The sequence below is a fragment of the Lacerta agilis genome, chromosome 6, assembly GCF_009819535.1.
Source record: "Lacerta agilis isolate rLacAgi1 chromosome 6, rLacAgi1.pri, whole genome shotgun sequence".
NCBI lineage: Eukaryota > Metazoa > Chordata > Lepidosauria > Squamata > Lacertidae > Lacerta > Lacerta agilis.
This window is the reverse complement of record NC_046317.1, coordinates 79175094-79191878: the sequence shown is the minus strand read 5'-3', so window position 1 is coordinate 79191878 and position 16785 is coordinate 79175094. Positions and strand designations below refer to the sequence as shown.

At 43.7% G+C, this 16785-nt stretch overlaps 1 protein-coding gene across 1 annotated transcript in view; it reads right to left on the bottom strand.

Annotated features, from left to right (window-relative positions):
- Positions 1-2265: 2265 nt before the first annotated feature.
- The window catches only part of TSHZ2 (teashirt zinc finger homeobox 2), a 290142-nt gene continuing 275622 nt past the window's right edge, over positions 2266-16785 (bottom strand). The window contains exon 3 of the mRNA XM_033153569.1: positions 2266-2283. The gene's annotated coding sequence lies outside the window, so the exon portion shown is untranslated. The remainder of the gene's footprint in view (positions 2284-16785) is intronic.

Genomic DNA, 16785 nt, shown 5'->3' with positions numbered 1-16785 from the left:
CCGAAACTCGGAAGTAACCCGTTCAGGTATTTCCGGGTTCTGCACGTCCGTAACCTGAAAACCTGCAACCCGCAGTGAGGTATGACCATCCTCTCCTGGCATCTAATGCTGATCTAGAGAGAACTGGGACTTCACTCAGGCTCCTCAAACTCCTGCTGTAAATCAAAGACGCACTCCTCTTCTCCTGCAGCATCAGGAGAAGGGAGAGGGTGATCTCCACCATTCCTAATCCTCGCTCTCGCCCTCTTGAGTCCAGTCCCTGACATTGGGGGAGCCAGTGTCACACTCATGAGATCACATGCGTGTGGCATCCCAACACCACACACGCAATGTCAGGATGTCAGGAGGAGCCGGGGTGGAGCAGAACGTGGCAGCAGCATGGCTGCAATGGTTGTCAGCTCCTCCTGCTGCTGCCACTGCCACCGGAGGGGAAGGGGGAGCTGCTTCAGCCCTCCTTCTCCTAGGTGACCAGAGGAGGAGCCAGCCACTGCACTTGGCTTCCTCTGTTCCCTGATTTTGCTGGACACCAGGAGGCCCACCCCCCTAAATAATGGTGGGGGGTGGCGGCAAAAGGGCTCAGCTCCCAGGAGTTGGTGCCCCTGCTCTCATCACAGGAATACAGGAACATTGGAAGATGCCTTATGCTGAGAGGTACCATTGGTAACTCAGGACTGTCTACACGGATGGACAGTGGCTCTCCTGGACTTTAGACAGGGTTCTCTCCCACCTCTGTCTGGAGATCCATGAATTGAACCAGGGATCTCCTGGTCCTCCTCGTGGTGCAGCAACAAAACTGCTAGCACATTTGCATAGCTAAGCAAGGGGTCTGATATGGTTTCAGATTGGTGTGTTATGATTCCTGCATTGCAAGGGTTTGGACTAGATGATCATTTGGGTCCTTTGCGACTCTAGAGTTCTATGAGTTGATGACCTTCTGTATGCAGATGCTCTACTACTGAGCTACTACCAGCCCTGGCTATTGGCCACACTGACTGGGGTTGAAGAGAATTGGAGGCTGACAATTTCTGGCAGGCATCCAGTTGGGGAAGGCTGGTCTGCTATGTTCACCTTCAATTTATGGGGGAGAGCTTCTCTGACAGCAATAATGTGGTATTACTGGGGAAGTGTTGCAGAACAACTAATAAAGCGGAATTATGTGTGGACAGCCCAGTGTAAAACTAATGCACTATTATTCCATCAATTACATGTTGCAAAATACACCCACAATGCCCCTTGACATGTGAAACAATTAGCGGAAACTACAGTTTTTCACATTTAGTAAGTAGCATTTATTTTCAGCAACCATTCTCTGATTTATCTTCATGATAGCTTAGGCCACAAGGACACAAGTTGTCCAAGGTCACCCAGAGACTACGGATATGAAGTTCCACTGTTCACCAGAGGACTAATGGTGAGAAGAACCACAGTGGGTCTCAGAGCAAGGAGAATTTGAATTTATTCCGCTATTAAAATGGGAGAATGAGAGAGCTTTTCCATTTTTTAAAAAATGTATTTATTTACCTTGGCTGTTGCAGGCAGCTCCCCATTGCAGGCAGCTCCCCATTTATGGCACCTACGCGGAATCACATAAAATGGAGAGTCGCCCATATCAGCTCAGCTGGTTCCTGCACACGAGCGAAGCAACAGCCTGGCTCTCACACAGTAACTGCAACAGTGGGGTGTAGTGGTTAAAGCGTTGGAGTGGGACTTGGGAGACTGGGGTTCAGTTCCCCACTCAAGACATGGACCTCACTAGGTGACCTTGGGCTGGTCACAGTCTCTCAGCCTAACCTACCTCACAGAGTAGTTGTGAGGATAAAATGGGGGAGCAGAAGCACCCTGAGCCATTTGGGATAAAGGTGAGATATAAATGTAACAATGATAAAATAAAAAACGCACGGACACAAGTTTCCTCTAGACTTTAGACTGGTGAGCTGATAAATGCCACAAGCCATGTATTCAGATACTCTGCTAAAACTAGAACAACCGTCCCACCTTATCCCACAGCCTGCTGCATCAGCAATGAAGCCCACAAGTCCAGGTAATAGAGGAACTGCTCACATAAGCAGATTGCATACATTTGGCATGTATAATCATGGATCCTCTTTAATGAAAAACAAGGCCTGTGTTTTGAAGCGTACGCATGCAAGTTTCTTTTATTTTTAAAAGAAGGATAAGGAAAAGGAATGTCAGAAAGAACGTTCGTCTACTTTGTCTTCCAATTTTCACATGTCTGCAGATGATTGGCTTTTTCATTTTTGCCTTTTGAGGAATATTAAGCTGCTGAAAATGAAATTAGAAAGTAAAATCCTCCTCTGTACACTTGTTAAGGCGTTTGCCCATCTCCTTTCTTCAATTTGTCCCCTTCCTTGCTTCCCATTATTACTTATAGCCTGCCTTTCTCCCCACCCCCACCCCAAGGGACGTCAAAATGGCAATCTAAACACAAAGCCAAATGAAATGAACTCAGATAATGTGGCGTTTTAAAAATCCACGTCAGTGAAAGGTGGAACCAAAAACAAGCAAGCAATGCCCCCAGCAAACCACCCCACAAACATTTCCCTGAAAGTACACACACTTGACAGCCTTGGCTCAAAGGGGAGTGTGAAGCCAGCCCAGAAAAGACCCTGTTCTGCATTGCCACCAATCTGCCTACAACTTGTTTATTTACATGCATTTCTTTGTATACTGCCATAACTGTCTGAGTAAATTCAGATGCTCTGTTTCTAGTAAAAGGTATCGTTTTCACTTAAGTGTGCATAATAAAACCCTAAACTGTACGTTAAAGGGACAGGCTGTTTCATTCCGTCCCAGATCACAATTTCACATCCTACCCTATGAAAGTTTGAAGAATACTAGATGTACTGGGAGCTGCTGAGCTGAGACAGGAAAGATGGGTGGTGGCAAAGCAATGTGGAACCCAGCAATCCCAGCTGTAGGGGTTGCTCTCTGTGCCACTCCTTCACTTGGTCCTCCAAGGCAAGCACAGACTCACTCCACCATATCTGCTGACCCACCTCTGGCTCCAGTTATCTGCACCAAGGTAGCAGATCTTTTATAAGCAAGGTCTGTAATGGTATGTGTGAACATCCATACTAGAGTTTAAATACAGCAGCGACCAACCTTCCTTCTAATTAACTAAGATCTCAGTGGGGCTTATTTCTGAGTTGAAACACATCAGATTGTACTTTGAGGCCACAATCCTCTAAACCTGGAAGGGAGTCCCTTCTTACCTGGAAGGGAGTCCCACTGAACTCAGTGGAGCTTCCTCTGAATAGCCATGTTTAGGGCTGCACTGTACCTAGCAGCGGACAGCATGGTTGGGAAGCACATACCCTCCAACATTTCTCTGATGAAAACAGGGACACCCCAACATTTCTCCAATGAAAATAGGGACATCCTATTCCACATCCTTCAACATTTGAAGCAACGTTACCTGACCTCCCAACACCAGAGTCACTGCTGCTTCTCAGGAGGGGGAGGTGGCAGTGAGGTTGGCACAGTGCAAATGCACTGGCAGAGCTAATCGGGCACTCTTGCACCAGGCTGACCTCCCTACTGCCTCCTCTCTCCCTTTCCAGGTCAGTAGTAGCGACTTGGCTGTCAGGAGGTCAGGTAAGTGCTGCTACCCCACCATGCTGTCTGCTCCTGACTGACGGCTATGCTCTGCCTCTAGGGTAATGCTTTTGAATACCAGTTGCTAGAAACTGCACTTTTGCTCAGGTCCTACTTTCCTACAGGCATTTGGTCAGCTACTTGGATAACAGGATGCTGGATTAGATGGGCCAATGGCCAGATCCAGGAGGCTCTACTTGTGTTCTTTTGACTGTAGCCTTCCAGAAACAAAAAGATTTCAGCAGGCCAAATCAGACCTATTCTTTTTATTTTTGCAAACAAACAAAAAAACCATTTGTGGGGAGGAGCAGGGAATGGAAGCTGGGTTAATATTCTCCATCTTGCGGAAAGAACAAATCCTATTTTGCCTGTCATTGCAGTAGGTGTGTGTGTGGGGGGGGGGGGAGAAATCCTTTCATCCAGCCGTTAGATGTAAACATTTCCCAGCCTACTGGGAGCAGGCCTCTGTTTCCCCATCCCGCGCAGAAGCCATTTTCTAATACTAATGTTTTATACACACATCTCGGATACAATGCGAACTCCCCCAACCCCAACGGCAACAGGGCATTCGTTTATAGTAAATCAGAAGTGTCACCCTTGGCAACCCACAGCACTGAAACATTTATTCGGCTCCACGTTGCTGGCACTTAGAATTATTTCTTTCATGCCTGATAGCCAAATTACAATATGGCAGGTTTCCCTGGAGCCACTGGATCATTAGTGCCAGCTCACAACATACTTTCAACTGATATGGCATCTCATGTACAGCTGCCAATCAAAAAATAGGAAATGCAAATGAAGGTGGGTCCATTGGTGTTCAATTACTGTACAGTGAGCTCCTTACAGCTCCGCTTAATGACTGGAAGTCATTTCGCTGAGTGGAAGGAAGAAGAGAGAACACAGAAGAGAATTCCCCCTGGGGAAGCCAGTTACGAGTGCAAGAAGTTTTTACATTTGATTTCCATATTTATTCGTTTCTCTCCCCCCCCCCCCTGTGTGTTTCTAAACACTAGGCCGAAAAAATACTTAGCATGGCTTGTTATACAAATACATGAGCTTGTCAGCTGAGTCGGCTGCCAAGGCCACATCAGCTCAGAAGATGAGGAAGTGTGAAGTTTCAGCTTCGGAGGAATGAACCAAGCATTAACCTTTCCAAAACAGTTTTGTCTGTGGGCAATTTTAGTAGCTGAAAACTGCTCCTTAGCAACACCCGATAACCTCGCCGGCTTCAGCAGCAGACGCAGGAGGCCATGTCGAACCTCAAGCCCTCCCACCACTCTTTCGGATTTAAATATCCCACCTTCTCAGCTGCTCTGCACCGAAGGTTCAGGTTGTTGGCTGCTATTGTGCCTACTGCTGAAGAGACAAGCCACTGTTTGGCCTGAGAAGTCGCTTGCCTCTAATTATTCAGCACCAGCTGAATAATTATTGCGCACTCTTTGCGCACAGTGCTCTTGCAGAAAGGCATCTGGTGTGTTTTTATAAATGAAATACAATAAATAAATAAATACTGAACAATCCTCTTTGTTTAGGAATCACAACTGTAATCCGTAAATTAATATATAGGCATAATATTCTTAATTTTAACGTTTAGACTTAGGTGTGATTATATGGTGGAAATAGCAATCAATTTTGACTTTCTGTTAAGTTGCTTCTTTTCTTTAAAGAAGCAATTATTGGTGTGTTTTTATGCAAATCTGCTGCCATTATCCAAACAAGAATGCAAAAAGACAATTTAAGACATACAACGTAATCATTTAGATGCCAGGAAGTCAAGTCTTACTTTAGCGTGCCATGTTGCTCAAAGATAAAAGTCATTTGCTTTTTAAGAACCTTCCTGCATACCTGCTCATTATACAACCTTATGCAAACCTTATTAGAAGGAACACATTAAATGCAGGATAGACCCAGCAGGAGTCAAATCTCGAAGCATTTACCGCTTACTCCAGTTGAGAGAATTGACTATGCAAAGATGGTACATCTTGAAAGCTGACCCCAGGAGGAGAAATAGCAAGGAGTTTAATAATAATAAAAAAATACTTAAAATGAAAAATATGCAGCCATACTTGTAATTGCACAATTTTCCACACCCTTTACAGTCATTTTCATAAGAATGGGCTTATCTTTGACTGTTTCCTATTCTTATTAAAATGATTCTTAGGTGAATAAGACACTAGGTTTTTTTGTTTTTTTTTAAAAGAGCAATTTGTTAAGCAGTGAGTAAATTTAAAAGTTTACTTTGAAATTTTTTTAACCATCTCATTGTAATAACAACAATAACAATAATAGGCGTTGCTCTTCTAAAAAATAAAATTCAGTTCTTTTTGTTGCCTTCTTGAATGAATTTGACTAAAAGAAGACACAGGCTGTCACGCTTAGGAAAGAACACAGCATCTTCAAAGTGCAATCTCTGCAAAGCTCAGATTTGTCGTTATGATTCTGGGTTTTGCCATTCACCTTCTGAGAGAGGAGGAGAGAAAGCAATCACCTTCACCTGCCTTGTCCTTTCCCCTCTGGATGCTAGAAGCAACTGGGCCCAGAGGGAGAAGCAAGCGAAGACAGAGGGGGAACAGTAGGAAGGAGCTTCCAGTGGGCAAAGAAGGGATACCCGGTAGCATCTTGCTCAAGGGTCCCTGGAGATCTCACACCAGCACTATTGAGAACAGTTCTGGCCACAGTAAAGCCACCTGTATTCCTGTATCCAAATTCATCCGGTTATTAGGCAAGAGCTTTTTTCCTTTTCTTTCCCTTTTTTTAATATACAAGAGGCTTCACCTGACAGCATCGCAGGGTGGACTTGCTCCACTTGCCAACCACCAGCTGCTGCTGTCACTGTACTGGCACAAGCTATTCTGCGCACTGTTGCAGCTACGTCTATTGCTAGCTTGAGGTGCCAGGTTGCAAATATTACTAGCTTCAGAATAAGTTAAAAGAAAGAAAGAAAGAAAGAAAGAAAGAAAGAAAGAAAGAAAGAAAGAAAGAAAGAAGCAAAACAAAAACGCTGACAGGAAAGAAAATGAAAATACCGTAGAACGGATCGGCTACTCTCCGCTTGAGTATAAAGGATGCCCAGTTCCACCTGGCGCCTCTGAGAAGCAGAAAAGTGGAAGCGTCACAGGTTTAGATAATAAACCACAAGGGTGACAGTTGTAAAATGAAGGCCACATTGACCTTCACCAAAGACAAAACTGTTTCATTCAGAGGAAGAGAATTTCCTTTAAATCTGGTGAATATATTTGCGCATCTACTATAGCAACGGGGAGCCAGTGACCTTCCAGGTGTCTTGGATCCCAACTCCCATCAGCCCCCGACAGCAGTGCCAATGGTCAAGCATTATGGACATGGTAGTCCAACAATATCTGGAAGGCTGCACTTTCCCCAGGCCTGGGCTGCATTTTATGGGTGGCTCCCAATCATACAATTATGATTATCCAGACAACATTAGTTAATGGGTGATGGAAAAAATGGTAGTACAATGTTCACCCCATTTACCTGGGAGTAAGCCCCACTGGAATTCAGTAGGACTCACCACTGAGCATGTAAGATTGCAGTTTATGCAAATAAAACCATTCAGTCAATCTATCAATTAGTGTTCTTTTTTATATTCCTTTTATACCTTTGCACCTACAATATAATGTATTCAGGACACAATTCCATTTTTACTTGAATCATGCTATGCAATTTTGCTTGCAAGCCTTCCGATAATACTCCAGAATTTGAAATTCTGGGTGGGAAGTGGGAAGTGCAGGGATTACAATTCCCGTGAACAATATGCGAAGTTTAGGATAGGGGTAGGTAACCTCAGACCCAGGGAGTCTCTCTAACTGGCTCTCATAATTTCCTCTATGTCAGACAGCCTTTGCTGTGTGACATGGAATGTGGAAAGAGATGGGTTTTTGTTTTTTTTAATAGAAGTTGGCTAACACTGGAGCATCCTTGGGGCATAGCTGTTCTTTGGGACCAAATCCAATATTGTTCAGCCTGTTTTCGCAGTCCGCTGTCTTCTACTATGCAAGACCGTCTCAAGACATTTTGCTGCCTAAGGCAGAGCAGAAAATGCTTGCTTCCTTCTCTCAAGGTGCATAGAACCCAAGTTATTTTGGTACCTGAGGCACGAAGAAAAAACAAATCACAACACACAAGCACTTCTCCTCCTTTGTGGCAGCAAAAATATAATAAAAATGAATTCAACAACCAACAATGTTCTGCCCTTTCATGACACACAAAATCAGCTGCCTGAGGCAGTAGCTTCATTCTGTCTAATGGTAGGGTCAGCCCTCTAATATGCTGAACTTGTATATTTGTACACAAACAGATAGTAAAAGAACACCCTTACTCTCCAGTGAACTTAGCTAAAATATATAAACATCTGTGGCACTGTGCCTAGACCTTGCTGCTCCTGGAGAAGTGGAAGATGGTTAATACTCAGTTGAGGAGATGTATACAATAGAGAATCAGAATAAGATCCAGTGGTATGTTTGTTAATTTTTGTTTAACAGAGTGGGAAACAATGATCAGTTCTCTAAAGGTAAAGGTAAAGGGACCCCTGACCATTAGGTCCAGTTGTGTCCGACTCTGGGGTTGCGGCGCTCATCTCACTCTATAGGCCAAGGGAGCCGGCGTTTGTCCACAGATAGCTTCCGGGTCATGTGGCCAGCATGACAAAGCCGCTTCTGGCGAACCAGAGCAGTGCACGGAAACGCCGTTTACCTTCCCGTTGGAGTGGTCCCTATTTATCTACTTGCACTTTGACGTGCTTTCGAACTGCTAGATGGGCAGGAGCTGGGATCGAGCAATGGGAGCTCACCCCGTCGCAGGGATTCGAACCACTGACCTTCTGATCAGCAAGCCCTAGACCTAAAACCAGCGTGGGAGGAAAAGGCAGCTCTACTTCATCCCAATTATTCATACATCTTAGACATTTGGGGTGAATGAAATTTCTGTCTCACTTTGTTCTGCACATCTCTATGTTAGCTTTCCCGAGAATGAAAGAATGAGCTAGTTTATTTTATTTTTTAATGTGCATGTTTGTGTGGGACAAACAAATCCACCAAAAAATTCACCTACAAAAGCTCTGTTAATGCCCAAATTCCCAATGCATGCATTTTGGCAAGCAATTCCCGTTAATATAACACATTCTTTCCCCTAAACTATGCATTTTTTGCCAGAGACCCACACTGTAAAATGTAGAGAAGTGCAAATTTTGGAGGTTACGCAGATTTTGGTTCAAATGTTTTCAGAAGCAGTTCACTAGGTAGGAGAGGGCCTCTAGGCTAGCTACCTGGTAGGTGGCTTGTTGTTGCTTACAGGGGGAGGGGGGGAGGAAAGGATGGGTAAAATGTCGAGCCTTGTTATTTTCAACAGAATATGCCATGGGTTCAACCTGGGATGGAAATGGGTGAACATGGAACCATACACAAGCAAAGCATGTGCTCTGTTGAGCTGTGCATCTCCCTGCTGTGATTTGATCCTGTTCTCATTCATTTCAGTGGGGACTGCACACTCAAATTTCCTCATGGACAGAGCTTTTGGATTTTCAACCCACTCCACCCCAAAGGCTTTAGTACTTAACTCCCTGTAGTTATATTTATTGAAACATAGATTTTTAAACCCTCATACATTTTAAATCCATAAACAATTGCAGTACACATTTCAAGCACTTAAACAATTATAGCATCAATTTTAAACCCTTAACGAATTGAAACATAGGTTTGCAATCCTTAAACACAGAGTCCTGGAAAGCTTGCTCTCTGTCTTGCAGGCCTTTTCCCACCTGGACTGACTCCAACTACAAAAACTGAGGCTGCTGAACAGACTTTTGGACTGAGGTGTTTGGGCTTTTTTTGTTGTTGGGGGCAATATTGTTACTGTTTTTGATATTAATTATGTTGCATCTTTATGCTAGATCTTATTATGTTGTGGAAATCATTCAATTTGGTTGTGTCCCTTTTGATATTTTATTTATAACTTATGACTGCTTTTGCTTCGCTTGTAATTATGTATTTTCTTTACATTTTGTGAGCCGCATTGAGCATTGCTGTTGGCTATGGGAAGGTGGCATACAAGTAAACTGATGCATGTATGGATGTACATATTTTAAACCCTTAGGGTTGATTGAGCAAAGGTCTACTCAGTTGAAATTAATGGACCTAAGGTATTCTGATAGGGCTTGTCCACACTTCTGCTTGTCTTGTGTCTAGAAAGCACAGGCACAAGAGGTTTTCCACTTGTCCCACCACTTTGCCAGGGAAAACCCACTGTTTACTGCTGAATCCACCAATCCACAGGAAAAATCGAATGACATTTGCTGTGAATAAACAGTAAATGGTGGGTTTCCCAGGGCAAAATTGGTGGGACAAGCCCCAGAAATAACACTGGACACAACCTTTCAACGATTGAAACACATTTTGTATCCCTGGCTATCAAAAGCCAACCGAAATGTTCAAAGTTACAGGTAGGTAGACGTGTTGGTCTGCCATAGACGAAACAATATATATAAAAAAATTCCTTCCAGTAGCACCTTAGAGACCAACTAAGTTTGTTATTGGTATGAGCTTTCGTGTGCATGCACATTTTTTCAGAAGTGAAGAAGAAGAAGTGTGCATGCACATGAAAGCTGATACCAATAACAAACTTAGTTGGTCTCTAAGGTGCTACTGGAAGGAATTTTTTTTATTTTGTTTCAAAATGTTCAAAAAGATCATCAACCACCAAAAATTCAGCTGCTTGGGCTTAGCTCACCTGTTGGTATCAGTAGGACTTTTAAATGTTTGACACGGATAAGATGGGGATGAAGGGGAGACAAAGCAAAACAGGGACCAGAAAATCTAAATGCACTTGATGAAGAAAGAACTTTGATAAAATTGTCCTTCACACTGAAAGAAACAAAATGAAGCGGGGAGGGCAAGAGAACCCCCCTCCTATGTTTCACAGCGAGGAATTGAACGAAAGAATGCAAACCTCCGTTCCTCCCTCCCAAAGGATGCAGGCAACTGGGGTAGTGTCATCCCTGCTTGACCCATCCTCTCAACTCAAACTTGCCAGCAAAATGGTAGCAGAGTTAGCATATCATCTAGGGGGGAGTGCAACAGTGCAGAAGATTCTGACAGCCTGAAGGGTGACTTCTCTTTTTACCAACTTGCCGTCGGTTGACAGTGTTATGAAGGGGCCAGTAAACACAGCGGTGCCTCCAATTCTAGGGCACTGATCTTGGTGAGAAGAGGCAAAGCCTTGCATAGCTCGACGGAGGGTCAATTTCGTTCGCGTCTATTTTGCCCAGCTGCACAAATTGAATAAATCCCTGCCAGAAAAGCAGAGGAGAGCAGCAGGCAGCCTTGTTAGAAGAGGCTGCCTTCACTAGCAGCAAGTGGCCAGTCTAACTAGAGCTACTCTTGACTAGCAGACAGCGTCTAGGGCATAGTCAGTCGCTAGGGGGGTCACTTTCTCTCAGCTTCAGTTCCTTCCAGTTGCAAAGTGAGACTGGAATGGCATTGGGTTGGGGTAAAGGTAAAAGACGATCAGAGCCATATAGGGCTCTGCATATGAAGAGATTCAGAATGATTATAAATAGCAATAGAGAGATGAAGCTGCAACATCTCTCTCTCTTTCTCTCTCTCTCTCTTTCTCTCTCTCTCCCTTGCAGCCTACTCTCCAAGCGTCCCTGTTTTCCAGGGACATTCCTGGATTTACAGAAGCCCTCCCAGTTTCTGATTTGATCCTGGAATGTCCTGCTTTTCCATAGGACATCACTATTTTCATCAGAGAAATGTTGACAGGAATGGAGTTATGCAACCCCCGAACGAAGGAGATAAGTAACTAAATAACTTTTAGAAGCCATCTGAAGGAAGCCCTGTATAAGGAAGATTTTTTTTTTTTTTTAAAGTTTAATGTGTTATTATGTTTTTATATAGGTTGGGGTCAGACGGGCGGGGTATAAATATTATTATTATTATTATTATTATTATTATTATTATTATTATTAAATAAGACATCCTCATTTTTATCGGTAAAATGTTGGAGGGCATATTGCAGCATTTAGGGCTTCTTAGTTTACAGAAAAGGCAAGGATGAGCAAATGTAATAGAATCATATAATATTATGCATGGCACAGAGAAACCGGAAAGAGAAAAGCTTTTCTCCCTTTCTCCTACCACTCGAACTTGTGGACGTGCCATGAAGCTGAATGTCAGAGGATTCAGAAGAGACGAGAGGAAGCACTTTCCCCACACAGCGGACGTTAAACTGTGCTCTCACAGGAGAAAGTGATGGCGGGCAGCCTGGAAGGCTTTAAAACGGGATGAGGCAAATTCATGGCATCAAAGTCTTAGCAGCTACAAGCCATAAGGGCTATGCTCTGACTCCATATTTGGGAGACAGTAATGCTTCTGAGACATCACCTTGCAGAGACATCACCTTGCCGACAAAGGTCCGTATAATTAAAGCTATGGTTTTCCCAGTAGTGGTGTATGGAAGTGAGAGCTGGACCATAAAGAAGGCTGATCACCAAAGAATTGATGCTTTTGAATTATGGTGCTGGAGGAGACTTTTGAGAGTCCCATGGACTGCAAGAAGATCAAACCTATCCATTCTGAAGGAAATCAGCCCTGATTTTTAGCCTGGGGGCCGCATTCCCTTCTGGGCAACTTTACAGGGGCCGCATACCAGTGGTGGGCAGAGCCAGAGGGAAAAGTAGATGGAGCAATGAATGCAAATTTAGCTTCAGTATAGTGGTCTAGTTTCAACACCCACTCACATACCCCAAGTTCAAGGACATATTCCATCCCTCCCAATATAAAGTGGCCCCAAACCAGGACACCATCTTCCGGTGCTGTACTCCTGCATGAATCATGTGATCCAAAAAAATATTTTTTCTTCTTCTTCTGGCATAGCACTCAAAAACACATATTTTGGGGTGCTTTGCAAGATCGCTGCCCAGGGAAAATGCTTTTTTGTAGAAACGATCTTGTGCGGTGCCCCAAAATGTGTGTTTTTGGGTGCCATGCCCAAAAAAAGTTCTGCCCAAAATTACACAAGGAAAAGCTGGATGCCCCATTTTTTCCCAGGCCAGTTGATGGGTATGATATTCCAGCTAGGCAAACACACTCAAAGAGGGTGCTAAGCAGGACTCGTGAAAGAGTGTGTCTCCTGGAGAAAAGGTGTGGCAGGGAAAGGTGTGTGGTCTGGAAAGAGTCTCAAGAGTCAGGCAGAGAATTCTGGAGGTCTGCAATAGGCTCCCAGACCTTGAGGTTCTCTGTCCACAAAGCCATTTAAACATTCTTGCCCCCATTGCATGGATCGTTGGTCCCGAGAACAGGTTTGCAAGCCTCAGATGCAAGCATGTAAATCAGTCCCTTCTTTCAAGTGGGTGCGCCTAGGATTGCTGGGCTTAATTGACTTAAAACAAAGCAAAGATCTCTCGAGCTGGTTGACAATCTTGAAATAGCGCATTCCTGCTTAAAACCCTTCAAAGACATGCAGATCTCTAAGACAAGCAAAAGAGTCTTACGTTTTTGGAGATCTGCTGCCTCATCGGTTTTTGGAATTTTGCTTTATTTTTTGTGTCACGGCGGTGAATGTGGCTCTGCGCATCTTTGCTTCAAAAGAGATGCTTTAGACGTACGCATCTCATAAGCTAAAGATGAACACACTCTTTTGTTTGGTACAGGTCTGGCTTTTATTATTTCCATCAATGAATTATCATTAGGGATAACCTCTAACAAGCTCTGGTTTTCTTTCTTCTTTTTAATGCACATCTCTGTCTCTCTTTGTGTGTATAATATATGAGTCTTCTGAAAGCTTCTGCATATACAGAAATAAACAGGGATAGGAGTCAGCATATCCTGGAAACAGGTATGTGAATAATTACACTAAGGTTGGGAAGGAATTCTTTGGAAAGTAACAAAAAGAGGCATTGTTGTTGACTTCTCTCTCTCTTTCTCTCTCTCTTTCACTGGGTGTTAATTTTTAGAGCTGAAACTTCAGATCGCACACTTTCTAAGGGAGAAGCATTTCACTGAAACCAGCATGTTCCACAGGGCCTGAAGGACCGCCTCTTCCCATATGAACCTACCTGGTCCCTGAGATCATCTTCTGAGGCCCTCCTTTGTGTGCCTCCTCCTTGAGAGGTCCAGAGGGTGACAACACGAGAACAAGGCCCTCTCTGCAGTGGCTCTCCATCTGTGGAATGCTCTCCCCAGGGAAGTTCGCCTGGCGCCTTCATTATACACCTTTAGGCACCAGGCAAAAACATTCCTTTTTTATCAGGCCTTGGGTTGATCTTATTGACATCCAACACCCTTTTAGAATGTGGGGTTTTTTGGGGGGGGGGTGTTATTGGGTGATTGCTTTTCGTTTCATTTTATATGTTGTGGTCTTGTTGTGAACCACCCTGAGACCTCTGTGTATAGGGCAGTGTATAAGTTGAATGGAGGAGGAGGAGGAGGAGGAGGAGGAGGAGGGGAAGAAGAAGAAGAAGAAGAAGAAGAAGAAGAAGAAGAAGAAGAAGAAGAAGAAGAAGAAGAAGAAGAAGCCCATCAGTGAGCTACCTTTGTCTGTGCATATTGGGGCTTCAAAGCGCATTTCAGCTCCTGTAATTGGCAGACCATGCTAATTATGTGGATTGTCTTAGCCTGGAATAAATATTTTGAGCATTCTGTCTTTGTCTGATCAACAGGTGGCACATTGGGTTTTCTTGTACTTCGGGATGTCAGGGCCTGGATTTGGGTGGGGGTCACCCATAGACTTGTCCTGTCTATATGCTGCTGTGTATGCTTTAACATGAACCATGCCTCATTGCTGGGCCAAGCAGAGAGGTTTAACCTTCTCTACCCAGCCCTTCACCCCAATAGAGTTACAAACTAACCCCCCCTGATTCCTGCTCATCTGATAGAAACTGGGAAGGGGGAGGGAGTCGTGTTCTTCTGTTCCACAAAAATAAAAATAAAAATAGTCATGTGAAATGACCAATATTCTTGATGAACTGGGAATATGCTGTTGATTTTCTTGCCTGAAGCATTAGCAACTCGGCCAATTTCCCTAGCAAACTTTCCTAGCTTGTTACTTTCAAGTTTTGTTTACACTCAGCATTTCCTCTACTAATTTTCACTTTCCCTTCTGTGGAAACCTTGATAAGAAAAAGCTCCTTGCTGAATATTCAATCATTCAAATTAATAGCCATTTGCTTGAAATACTATTACGTACATGCTTACTCCCAACCTCTGTGAATCCAGAAGGATCAGAAGTTCTCACATTTATTCTGCTGCAATTTGTCTATCAGCCACAAAGACTGGCACGTCTGGCTTCTCTTCTAATGGGACAACAATTGAAATGATACATTTTCATTTTCGAATGACAATGAAAAACACCCAGTGATATACTAAGGCCAAAAATTATTGCTGGAACTTATGAGCGAGTCATTTCCTAACAGCTTTATTTCTTGCTTGCTGTCTTATCGAAAGTGCCCAGGATTTCACTGAAGTGAATTGTTCTAATGAAAAAAGAACATTTGATGAACAAGCACGACTGCAAATTCGGCTCCAATCCTCATCATTCTAATTGGGCTGCAACAGGAAAATAGCTGTAATCATCTGCATGGGCACTGAAGAAAATGCCCTAGAGAGATCTTCTTGACATGATACCACCATAATCCATCCCAGTCCAGAGCCCCATGAAAACTCTCGTGCACACACAAGAATTCTGTTGTATGTGTTCATTTTGATGAGGCTGAAACACCATGTATGAAACAGGATATGCCATGTATGTAGGAGGTCTTCCTCCGAGTGTCCAGACTGGCAGAGGTCTGTGTCAGCAGAGATAGGAACCTTTTTGGTGGTGGCCCCTCATTTAATGGAATATCCCCCCAGAGAAGGCAGGGGAGGCTTTCGCCATTTTTACAACAGATTCATATATGCTACATTCAGCTGGTGAAACAGGATTGGGACAGGATATACTGACTGCAGTCACACATGCGTTAGCAACATCCAGATTGGACTACTGCAACGTGCTCTATATGGGTCTGCCCTTGAGGCTGGTTCAGAAGCTGCAGTTAGTCCAAAATGCATCAGCTTGACTGCTCACTGGGACAGACTATTGCCCCTGAGTTATGCTGCTGCTGAAAGAATTGCACTCACTGCCAATTAGTTGCTGAGCTAGGTTCGAGACACTGGTATTATCAAAGCCCCATACAGCTTCGGACCAGGATATCTGAAAGATCATCTCATCCTAGTCAATCACTGAATTTTGGAGGTCTTCCATCTTAGCAGGAGGTCCATTCTGCATGATATAGGAATTTTTGTGTGGTGGCAGCTACTCCCATTAAATATTAGACAGGTACCACCCATTCCCCTGCTGTTTTGTTGTGGGCAGGGAACGAGGTGATAAGATGCATTCTTCTCACTGGCTATAGTAGGGGAAATTATTTACACCAACCCTAGACTATGTTTAATGAAGGACTGCATCGTCTCTGTGGGTGTGAGAAGAATGGAAGGATATAAATACATGTACCCATGCCATTCTCCACCTGTGGAACATCAATGGGAGAACATTGACACTGGTGGAGATTTCCTCCAGCCTGCAGAAGGTCTTCTGGCAGCAGACATCTTGTACCATTTCTGCTGGCAGAACAGCACTTAAGCCCTCTTCTTATTGCTCCTCAGCTTGCTTTCCAGTGGGGCTTGGGTTGCATCCTAAAGCTGCACTCCTATAGGCACCTCTCGAGTCCTGTTTAACTCAGTGGGATTTACTTCTGAGCAGGCATGCATAGGATTGCACTGTAAGCATCTTTCATTTAATTTTAGATTAAATTTTAGATTGAGCTTTCCTGTTGTCTGCCTACTGTGAACTGTTGCCTGCCTGCTGTGATTTTATGATAAACTGCTCGTCTTTATTTATTGGTGTGTGTGTGTGTGTGTGTGTGTGTGTGTGTGAAAAATGAAGTGACGGTACTTATTATATTGGTAAGTGCCAGGGGTGTCAGCCATGGGAAGCAAAAAATGATGTTCCATAATGGTGCGTATCATCACAAAAAAGCAACACACACACACACACACACACACACACACAAACACACATTTTAAACAAAAAGTTTCTTTCCTTCTGATTGTTTTTGTTTTGTTTTGTTCTCAGTACTCTTGTTTTGTATTTTATGGCTGATTATGCAAACTGCTCTAGAAA